The sequence below is a fragment of the Rattus norvegicus genome, chromosome 17 (assembly GCF_036323735.1).
Source record: "Rattus norvegicus strain BN/NHsdMcwi chromosome 17, GRCr8, whole genome shotgun sequence".
NCBI lineage: Eukaryota > Metazoa > Chordata > Mammalia > Rodentia > Muridae > Rattus > Rattus norvegicus.
In genome coordinates, this window is record NC_086035.1 from 2,834,452 (window position 1) to 2,846,904 (window position 12,453).

General features: G+C 39.4%; 1 long non-coding RNA gene across 1 annotated transcript; it reads left to right on the forward strand.

The window, feature by feature from the left end:
* Window positions 1–8,648: 8,648 nt before the first annotated feature.
* On the forward strand, window positions 8,649–11,865 carry LOC120097794 (uncharacterized). Its single transcript, XR_005495540.1, has 4 exons — window positions 8,649–8,909; window positions 8,988–9,113; window positions 10,727–10,835; window positions 11,749–11,865. It is a non-coding gene; the product is annotated as an uncharacterized LOC120097794 (long non-coding RNA).
* Window positions 11,866–12,453: the final 588 nt, after the last annotated feature.

Consider the following 12,453-nt stretch of genomic DNA (forward strand, 5'->3'; position numbering starts at 1 on the left):
TCTTGTACTGCTCTTGTCCATATGTACTGTATGCAGAGAAAAAGATAAGAATACAAGGCCCAAATGTATTCAACCCTTTATCAAAAGCTGTGAAGAAAGTAGTTCAGTCAAAATTAGAATTTCAATACATTAACTATCATTGTATTTGTTTATAAAAATATAGACTCAAAACCCCAAGAAAAATAACTCAAGTAACCCCTAAGTTAATATATTTCTAAACCCTCCAACTACTTCTGAAATGTCTTCCAAATACATCCCATTCTCTGGGGCTCTGTCTGAAAATGGAAGGGATCAGAAAGGTTGGCTGTGGCTTTATAACTCCTCATGGGCTCTAGTGGTCTCAGTCAAACCCAGCCCCTCTGATGCCCACACAAAAACAAGGTTGAAGAATAATTTAATGTATGCTTCCTTTCATATGACTTATGGAACAAAATGTACAAAGTGTCTTATCCATACCACAACACCATGCACACATCAAGCACTTCTATATCAAAGACTCACCTTTGAACCATGGAATTGAATTTGCCTGAATCATGCCATTGGGATTGGTAGTAGTAGAACGTTAAAAGAATCGAGTAAGGCTGACAGAGGATAAGCACCACCTGTCAACCTGTTCCTAACTATTTGAAAAACTTATTCAATGAAACTGAAGTGTAGAATAGAATATTTAGCACTTCTACAAAGCAGATCTCGAATTTCCCTACATGTCCTCGCACTGCACACCAAAGGCCTCTGTGTGAACAATGGAAAAGAGGAATCCACGCTCAGGGAAGAAAGAAAGCCAAGTGTCTCTACCCAGATCAACACATATACCAAAAGTTCAGCAAGGCTCACAGTCAATGCTAGTGCCAGGAGCTTGGACTCTGATAGCTCCACCAATGTACTCTTCCAGGTATGGGGCCAGTGGTCCTCACCCTCATCATGGTAGGACTGAGATCTCCCACAGAATTACTAATGACTGGGTCTGAAGAGAACTTTAGTATAACCTGCAGGCTATCTCCTACTGGTGATTCTGAATGCTAGTCCTGCTCAGTGTCCCTCATTAGCTTAAACCACACAGCTAGACCTCAGGACTGTAGCAGGTCCCCTAGTGGAGAATTAGTCATCATGCAATTCAGAGGGGACAGGCCTTACCAGATCAATCTTTCCACCTTAAGGTCTGACCTTAAGGTAAATTTGTATTTTTGAAGAAACCTTCAGTTTCCTAGAGCACCTGTCCATCTTCCACAAATCAAGGAGCACTGTATACACCTTTCATTACACAATGAATATCCCATGCAGCCATGTCTACCTCATAGATGGGAAGTCCTGTCCCCAAACTTCAGTCAAATTCACTGAGTGAAACAATTTAAGTGACTGTGTCTGACAAACATGAAAGAAAGAAGGGGTAAATGGAGGTGGATGAAAAAAGCAATAGAAAGAAAAATCATGATCTCCCAAGCATGGTGCAATAGAAAATTTATTGTTCATAAAAAGCAGAACACAGCCAGAAACTAGAACATCTGAGGCCAAAGTAGACATGGTCCTGAGCATGTGAGGAGAGGGAGTAGAGATCAGAACCACACCAAGAAGACAGAATGGTAAATGATAGATGGAAAAGACCAGGTAAGCACATGTTCACGTTGCATGAGGAAGGCAGCTGGGAGAAAGGTACCACAATTTACCTCCCAAACTAAAAGTCGGGGTATGCCAGCAACACCCTGTAAGGAGTAGGCACTGAGGGATGCTGTCTCGTTAAGTCAGCACATCAAGCACTTGTCCCAGGGATGGAGACTGAAAAGTAGGAAGGAAGAAGGTTAAAATGGCTTAAGTATAAACACAGAAATTATTTTAAACATGCTCTGTTATTCAAATGTCTCCAAGTCTAAGCGCGTTAACTAGGGTCCAGCAAGTATTACTCACCCGTTGTCTGTCAGGCTGTCCATTTTCAGACAGAAAAAAATAACATCCTGTTAGTGATATTCACACAAGTTTGAAAGCTGTTCTGTACTGATTGAACTCTGGTTACTACAGTGATTTGATTTCTAGAATTAAGTTAAGTTCCTTATTCAGTTTGTAGACTTCCCAATTCTGTCAACACAGAAAAAGGGTCAGCTTTGAAGTGTATTGATCATCTAAAATGATTACCTAATTACTTGTTTCCAAAGTCAAATATTGTCTCACAGGAAAGTCCTCAAAATAGGATATTTGTCTCTGTGATTTCACAGTGATTTCAGGAAAACAGGAATGAGTATTCACGTGGCACATACTGTGATGTTCTGAAAATCAATGAAAGAAAACCCAAGACTCAGATAATAGGCAAAATAGAAAGCACTTTGTTCTGCAGAAAACGGTAGCATGTGGGTGTTAACCAGTCTTTGAAATGGGGATCGAAGGAAAGGCACACAGACCGTCTTATAGGGAACAGGTGGAACTGTCTAGAAGAATTAGGTAATCTAAAATTTCATTGCTGTGTGCTGAATTTCTATGTCACGAACTTTTAACCATATGGTGAAATAGGGCTGCCCAGTGCAGATCGGGCATTCTGAGATAACATATTTCTCCTATTTTGTGGTTATACCAAGAATGGACTCTGGGTGGGAGGGTTTATGACCTTGTTCTGGACTTTAGGGTCTGTTCCTGAGCTCCTCCCTTATGACTTACTTTCAGGGACTTAGGATCTACTTCTGAAGCTGGTGCTTAATTGCCCTTTAGAAAATCAGGTCTGGTCTTCCACATGGAGACAAATGAGGTCCGTATGGAGATTAATGGAGTTTATCTTTACCTTTCAATATGATTCTCCAGAAATGGTGCTTATCTTGCCCTTTCAATAAGATTCTCCCGACAACCCGGGGAGAAGAGCAGGAAATGGTTGCTGATCACTAAGGAGCACCATTGTTAGCCACCTTAAATATCCTCTCTGTATGTGGCCTGCCAACAGAAGCTGTGGGCTAATGTAAAGATTTTCCTTGTAAATCCAAAAATTCCACATTAAAGAGGGTTTTCCATGCTAAGTATTAAAAATAATATAAAGCCCTCATAGTGTCCACTGGTTTCAGTTTTAGGTAATTAACTAGAGTAATTTTAACTGAAGGACATCTGACCTCATCCTGAGTGCTGTTTGTCTCAAGGCTGTGACATCTGCATAGAGGACTCCGTTTTTTTATACTTTATTTTTATTTTATGTATATGAGTGTTTTTCTGGCACTTGTTTGTACAAGGGTCAGAGAAGGGGAATATATCCGAGAGATTGCAGTCAGAGCAGCAGGAGTCCTGCCATATGGTCTCTGGGAATGCAACCTGTGTCTGTGTAACAACATTCAATGTTCAAAACTTAGTCATATCATTATTTAGTATATTTTCATTTAAAATTGATATTTATACATTTGAAATATAATATATCACTGTGTGTAACCTTTACCTTTTTACATCTTCCTAATATGTATTTCCAATACTGACAAACAAGAAGGGAGGTTTGGTACAAACCTGCTAACCTAGAAAGTAAACTTAATTTTCCTAAGTATATGAGAAATATCTATTTATAAGCTTGAATATACAACTAAACCGCTAGGTGCTCAGAACTCTCCTTCATCCATGACATTTTACCTAGGTAGGTGACCTTTCTCTTGAGGTCATCAGAACTCATGGGAGCTCCTCTGCTTTCCTCACATCCTGTTTCATCTGTGTCCTGCTATTTCTCACCCCTCTTCTTCCAAGATGCTCTTCTACACCAAGAGACAGAGATAGAGTCAAAAGAGAGTGCCCACCAAGAGGGCACTAATTGCTGCTAAAGAAGACTCTATCTTCCTCACTATACCCTTGTCAGGCTGTAGCAGGTCATTGCAATTAGTGGTTCTCCTGTGAGGATCCAAGCACAGTCTGTAGGGAGTCAACAGTTTTCAATTTAACTGACGAGCACCTCAATGCTTCCAGCTGACATGGCCTCAAGTCTGACAGCAAAGAAACAAGATCCCTCTCCAGCAATTTGTCTTAAAATAGGCAAGAACTTTCCGCTCTTTAGAATTCTTCTCTAGTGAGACTTTCAGACACACAACCAAACCACATCTTTTCAGGACACACCCAGCTGCATCTGAAAAGGCAATATCTTCCTAAGCTTTGGTATTTTACTACAACTACTCTTTCTAGGAACCATAATCAAATATCCTCAACAATTTATGCCCTTCTTTGTTTTTTCTCAATCCTAGATTCTTCCCCACCAATTTCTTCTTTGTTATGTATGTGTCAATATAAATGCTCAAACATATAAATAAATTTTTGACTGCATTTCTACTGGTTATGTGTATATGGTTGAAGGACTGACTATGTTGTATTGATTAGCCAAAAAGAAATTCACTGCCTGAGCCTAATTCTCCAGCTTGAGAGAGAGAGTTCCACACTTTAATAAACAATAGGATTTGCAGATCAAAATGCATCCACCAATTATTAGGAAAGTAAAGAAGGGGCCTCCCTCCTTAGTGATGGAGATCAAGTTCCTACCTGGAATCTAAAAGCTGCAAGTGTATATTTTTTTATTTACATGTTCAGCTTTTTGCTTTTTGTGGTGGGAGAAGTCCCCTACCTTGATATAAAGGTAGATGTCACCCAAGTTCCCAGTCCCCTACCTTGATATAAAGGTAGATGTCACCCAAGTTCCCAAGAATGATTAACCCATGCTTTGCCTCCTCCGACCTGTCACTTAACCTTATGTAAAATGTGACATGTATTTTATGGTCTGCCGTCCTCTTTGTTATTTGTCAGAGACCACATTTGATCATACAGCTTTAAGCTAGACAATCTAAACTCTGGTAAGATGCTTTCGGGAAAAAGGGTTTCTGTCTCAGTACTTCCTTGGCTGTATTTTGCCCCAGGAGTTGGACTGATTGGATTGACAGTTACCTGGAAACCTTTTGCCTTATTGTAATGTGTTTTAGGTATGCTGGCAATGATTCACCTGGTGTTAGGTGCCCTGAATTCTGATCCAAGTTGAAAAAGACAATTTTCCTGAGGTTTTCATTCTCACCTCTTCCCAAGATTTTCTTCCCTCTCTTCAGGGACCCATCAAGGAAATCATGACCCCCACATGTCCTAGACCACCTTGGACAAGAAACATGATCAAGAATAGCCAACCTAGGGTAGAATGTACCCCCAAACACAGAGCACTAAACTTTCTATCAGACCATTGAGATTTCATTCCCAGTATAAAAGGTAGCCCTGTCTAAAAGTAGGAAAGCCTTTTAATAGTCAACATCAAGGCTTAGTAATATAGCACGTGAGGACAAAAGGAGATTCTCTTCAGGTATTAATTTAGTTAAATATCAACCAATTTTTAAAACATACCAAAGTTAGTAGGAATCATTTATGATGTGGAAATCACAAGATTATAGAGGAAGAACAAGTAAAAAAAAGGTTGACTTTTAAGTTAGACATCAAATTTTACATTGTGATTAATTAGTAAGTTGTAGAAACAGTGTATGTAGTCTGCTAGGCTGTCACAAATATATTTGATTTGTATCCTCTGTATGAGACAGGGTTCATTTAGAACTCCAGCTGACCTTGATTGACTAAGCACACTAAAATATATAATAGATACTGAATGCAGTATAGATACTGAAATAGCAGTATATATTTATGCTATGCAATTGAACCACTATTGCTAGCATGATAATCTTCTACAGAAGAGTGACCTGAAAAGTAATTGTTATTGGCCTGTTTAGAATAAAGCATTATGTTCTTAACAGGATTGATTCTCCATAGCAGCCTAGACTTGTCTATCATGGGGTTGCTCTTACTCTCAAAGGGAGTGGACTTAAGCTAACTGCTCTGGAGCTCGATTTAGAAAATACCCTCCATGGTTTCTCATTGGAAGGAGAGGTGTACTGTGTTCTCACTGTTCATAAAACCTTTCTGTATAGTTAACATTTAGTGTTATAAAACACATCATGGCCAAGGCAAATTATAATTGAAAGAATTAAATTGGACTTCTACTTCTAAAGGCTTAGAGTCCTTGAAGAAAATGAAAACTCATGGAAATGAGAATAAAATAGAGTTCACATTTTGAAACTCAGAAAGGAAATAAGCAGCACACTTTGCATGGTCATAGGCTTATAAAAGTTCTTAATACATCTACATGATACACATGTGCTCACATCTCTATTCCTTTCCAAAGTCTTCCAGGTACTGGAAAGTACGTATTTTTAGATATGAGGGAATGGGACACATTCCCATTTCAACACCACATTTTGCTCAAATCTTAGAGAGTGCAAACTACCTCTTACACTCCCACAATCTTCCATGACCTTCAACAAGAGTGCTAGGTTTCCGCCATACAGTGTGAAGAATAAACGGTATTACTTCACAATGAGTCAAAGCATGCTAAGGATAGAACAGACCAAAGCAAGACTAAATCCAGCAGGAAAACATGGAGTCAGGAAGATCATTGTTCAGCTTCTTGAGATTATGATGAAGTCGCCTAACTACAGTGTACTTAGCTATCCTTACTCTGCCAACTCTGTCACTGAAGCACACATAGCTCACTTGTAGGTCAACTCCTCTACATGCTTGCAGCTCTTTTCAAAGCTGCTCCTCTTGTCCCAAATACCTTGTGCATGAGATCATACTTTACTATGTTCAAAGTGGGTTGTTGTAAAAAGCACTAACTATAGAACATTTACATGGCAGCTCACAGTGATCTATATGTAACTAGAGCTCCACAAAACATCAGATTGTTTTGAAACAGTCTGAGCTGAAGTAAATTTGCAAGTGCATTGGACATATCTCCAATAGTGCCCTCTAGTTGGAAATTCAATATTCACTGGATCAAGCTTATCTTCCCAATTTGTATGACCACCAGTGTGATCTGCTTTCACTCACAGAACATGAATTAATACAGGCTGGGAAATTACAAAATCACTCACCGTGGCACAACATGGTAATTCTACATAATCTTGGTGCTAACAGATGTTTGCTTGCCCTATTTGTCTCCATGATTTACACAAGAAACTAGTCCTCCTACTGTGGTCTGAAGGTAGAAGCCATGCTCCACATGCAGATCCTTTTCCTCTTGCTTCAATGGATGTTGTCTACATGGCTCCAAGAGGGAATTTTAAAACTGAGTGGTGGTGTGGGCAGTTAATTTAAGAAATTAGCTTGCTAATGAAGAAGACAATATTTGTGGCCCTCAGGAGCAGCAACTGGGATCAGGGACACATGGCTGTGGTAGAGCTTTTCTCAGAAACATCTTTCTAGTTTGCAGGTACAGCTGCTCTAGCATTAATATGTGTTTGATAAGGGATTTACCGCCCAACACTAAATAATTACTTTAAAAATATCTTTAAAAAGAGTGTTCAGTTCAAAGAGAACCAAAAAGGAACAGATTTTGCATTCCACATATGCTATCATTCCTACTTATTTCTGAGTTTCAGGCCCAAGGTCATCCTTAGAACCACATCAATAGGGAAAGGACTCTGCAAGTCTAGCATCTGAGGAAGATGGTGGTTTTCAGCACAGATTTACATTTTAATCATGAAGTAAGATCTCTATGATAGCATTAAATGATGTACCAATGCCACAATTCTCACACATACAAAGGACAGAGAACAGGCAGAGAATACATCATGGAAAAGTCACCTGATAGTACTGTGGTTACTGCTCTTACATGAACAACTCTGCTGAGCTATCCTAATATCATAGTAAAGCAGCTTTTCTTCCTGAACAAGCTGGTTCAGAGGAAGGCGATGGATGCATCAATGCAGGACAGGAATGAATTACATTTCATTTATCCCTGACTGCTCTCTTTCTCAGGACAATGACTTTAGTTTGGAGAATTCCAGTTTTTTGAGCTATTCTTTTTAAATGCTATTTTATATGTATTGGTATCTTGACTACATGGGTCTGAGAACAGTATAAGCTGAGTCCAGAAGCAGGCAGCAGAAACTTTGTAATTATAGTTAGCAACCAAGTAGTTTTGAAAATAAGACTCCTTGTCTACTGTAACAAAGACCAGTTAATCTTAAACTGCTAGGTTGTCTATCTGGCCATGTTTTTATATAAAATGAAATTTTACACACGTTAAATAAAAATATATTACATTATTTTCACTTTGCTCTATTTTTTCTTTATCTGTCCCCATTTTTTTTCAATTTCTTTTTGTTAAGGATGAAAAATAATGCACAAATGTATGAATAAAACCTGCTGGTACAGCCCTGATTTATAGTTTCAGGGATGAATAATATGCTTTATTTTTTTAAGATTTATTTATTTTATGTATACGAGTACACTGTAGCTTTCTTCAGACACACCAGATCCCATTACAGATGGTTGTGAGCCACCATGTGGTTGCTGGGATTTGAACTCAGGACCTCTGGAAGAGCAGTCACTGCTCTTAACCGCTGAGCCATCTCTCCAGCCCCGAATAATATGCTTTCTATATGACACTAGTGAACTCATCCCATCCTGAGTATAATTGTTGCCCTTGCCCTCCTACTAGGATCCTACACTGATCCTGAATTGTCCTAGGTTGTCTAGGGGAAGAAATATCAATAATAGAAAATGTTTGGTGATAAATACCTTACCAAACACTTACTGGTTTCAGGACCTTGAGCTTCTGGAGCTGCAGGGAAGACTATGGATATTGGTCTGAGCCAATCACAGTCTGCCTTGTTTCTCTAGGACTAGCACCATACTCCATTGATCACTTTCACCTTGGATGACTGTAAAATCCTGAAACTACTGTCTCCATTTTCCAAGCATTGTGATTACAGGCCTGTGCCACCATATCTGGTTGAGTGCCCCGGCCTGCAGTGGTTCAGAGGAGACCTGAGAGGGGGCGAAAGAATGGAGGACAGGAGGCACAAGGAAGGAGAGCAAGTCTGTGTTCTGATCAAGCTCTCAAACTTTAATGAACAAAAACAGCAGCTTATAAAGACAAGCAGGTGAGAAGGTCATCCAGGACCCAAGACTGAGAGATCACTGCCACCACCCTCCCTAAAGCCCTAAACTGTAATTTGCAGGTATGGACTGATAAGAACAGATGCTGGAGACAGAAGCTGTGAAAGTGATAAGAAAGGACATCTGGCTTCTATGTCCCAGAGGGTGTCAGTGGGCTTGACCTTCCTGAAACATTCCTGAGAGAGAGGGTGAGTAAGGACTTGGCTCCTGGCAGTTGCCTTGCCTTCCACTTCATTTACTGAGTCATTAGAATCACAACATGAACAAGATGAGCAGGTCCACATATCTATTCAGTAATGGCATAGCACTCTGAGTCTGGGTTTCACCATCTGGAGAATAAGGACAGAACTCTGCCCTAGTCCTTTGGTGACACATAACAAACATTATAATAAAGCAAAAACAAAATTCCTCCTAATTTGAAAGACATTGGAGTTGAAGGTTGACGGCTGCATTTCAGGGTAGACATCTATTGCTAGGCTTAAGACCACAGTCTTTGTCTTAGCTACCCTAACCAGATAGACTCAAAAGAACTGACCCATCTAGCTGTGACAAGTTCGCCTATAATGCTGGTATTTTGGAGGCAGGGTGGGCAGAATTCTCTGATATTCTAGAACAGGCAAGAGTTCCAGGGCAGCCAGAGACTCCTGGTAAGAATACACTTTCAAATAAAACAACAAAAATGAATAAAAGGAACAAAACCAAATTATTAATGAGAATTGAAAATAAATTAATGTATTTGCTCAGTGTGACTCATTTGGAATAGCAATTTTCTCCCTTTCCTAATTCTTTTTTTTTTCTTTTCTGTTTTTCGGAGCTGGGGACCGAACCCAGGGCCTTGGGCTTGCTAGGCAGGCGCTCTACCACTGAGCTAAATCCCCAACCCCCCTTTCCTAATTCTTTAACTGAATTTTAGTTGCTTTTCCCCCTGAAATGTATTCAGTTAAGGAATAAACTTTTGTTATGCACAGAAGTCCTTACCTAGAGGAATCAGTCATGTTTAAGAATTACATTCCAAGGGAAATTTTAAGGATATGGGGTCCAGTGTTCTATTAGACCATAAGCAAAAGGAGAAATATTAATGTAGTTTTTGACTACCTAATTCCTACCATGCAGGCAATTTACAGGGACCATTGGGTGGCCACTAAATGCCTTTAAGTTTTAATTGGAGACTGCCACAGAGGCTATGCATTGTGCTAACACAGATAGATCTGTGTAGTTGTTGTGAAAGAAAAAAGGAGGGGAAGAACTGGACAGGACTGACCCACCACATCTGAGTGGATACAGAGATTACAATGGAAGCAGCTGGTGTTCAGGTCCACCCTAAGAATTGGGGTCGAGGGCCTTTTCTTCCTCTTTAATATACAATGCCCACCCCCTAATAGTTGATCATTACTCCATGATTCTTTCTTGTATTCTTTAAAGATTTATTCACTTAATAAACACGAGTACACCGTCACTATCTTCAGACACACCAGAAGAAGTCATCTGATCCCATTACAAATGGTTGTGAGCCACTGTGCCATTGCTGGGTATTAAACTCAGGACCTCTGTAAGAGCAGTCAGTGCTCTTAACTGATGAGCCCTCTCTCCAGCCCCCATTGTTCTTTCTAAATACCTGACTTCCATAGTTTTAGAGTGATTTCTGTTTGAGGTCCATGGTACTCTAATGACAGACTTGATGTCACCTAGAGTTACCAACAGAGTTCCAAAATGAATGTTTTTTAGTCATCAAGGAACTCGAATAGGATCCCATTCACCATGTCAATCTTCATGTATGCATGTTCCTGTTTTCTCCTTACAGGAAGCACAACTCACATCAGAGGTCACCTGACATGCATTGTGGGCTCCCACTGCTGCCAAATGAGTCCAGAAAACACTCAGATTCTATTAGGGAATGTCAATAAAATAAGGTATGCTCTTTCTTTTCGGATTTCTTTCTTGAGACAGAATCTGGCTATAAAGTATGTCACTACAAAGTACAGCAATGTGCCTCAAATTCAGAGAGACTGGCCTACCACCCTCCCCATATCCTGGGATTACAGGAATGCAGCCCAAAGGCTAGCTGAGATGTTTTTTCAAGACTTAGCTTTGAATCAAAGAATGAATGGCAAGGTAAAACTTACAGATGAAGCCTCGTGGGTTTGATGTTTAGTAATACCTACTGAAACATTGCAATAATAATTTAAACAGGAAAATCATTTCATATTTTCTCAAAAATGGGGCATATTCTTTGCACTGTTCATTTCCTCTGCATAAAAAAGTGTTTCAACTGTGTTTGTGCACATACACCTGTGCCATGGGTATAGGTAGCAGTGAGAAAAAAGCATCTTACAGGTGTCTATTGTCTACTTCCACTATGTGCATTCTACAGATAAGATCCAAGTATGCTTTTAGCTTCCAGTGACATCATTGTTCCTTATTTTGTTTAACATTTTATATACTGCCATTTTGTGACATACCTATGCCAGACTCTAACTATAGAAATGAGAAAAGAATTCATAGATAATATGCGTCTATTAGAAATTGAAATTATGTCATGAGGTTTAGAAGCAACAAGCCATACCCACTGCGACAGTTGTCTGGAACTCATTGTGGTTCTGAGAAAATTGTTCTGAATAAGTGTTTCTCTCTAAGAATGCAATAACACATTAAAAGAGATAGCACTTCAACATTTTTTCTTGCAAATAAGATTCATTATCAACTTATAATTTTCTTTAATACTTATAGTTACTATGGTTATGGTTCCTTATAGTTATACTATGGTTACAATCTAAAATGAAGACAGCATTAGCACTCAGCAGGCACGTTCTCTTCTTCCTCCAGGAATCAAGGTGGATATATTTCACAATACACTATTCAACTTGCAGGAGGGTGAACTATCACATTCACAGGAGAACTGTTCTAAGAAGATTCCAATTAAAAAGAAATTAAGATACAAAATATGGCATTTGTGTCTGTGACTTCACGATGGTATCAGGACAACTGCAGCTGCTACCTAGAGACTCCTGACACTTGGAGAAAAGAAGGAAATAGATGAAAATGATTTGGAGCACTATCATTACCTAGCAACATCTTCTGCAGTGGGAAGGTGAAAAACATACAGCTGTAGTGGGTAAACTTCTGTCCATGAACAAAACAGATAGCTTAAAACTTCTCTCAAACTAAATATTCTTTTTGCTCTGATCACCATGTCAGTGAAGAAATAAGAAATTATAGACTTTCCAGAATTCAATGAAAATGAAGCCACAACACACACACACACACACACACACACACACACACACACACACACACACACATACACACACACCCCAAACTGAACCCAAGAACACATGTAAACATCAACCACAGTCCTATTGAATCAAGGACCTCAACATCATATCAGACACAAGTGCTCAAGATGCAATTTCCTGACAAGAGTGGCAACGGTTCAGGCACCAACATCAGCCATTGAAAAGTGGGACTTCATGAAACTACAAAATATCTTTAAGGTAAAGGTCACTGTCAGTAGGACAAAATAGCAGCCTA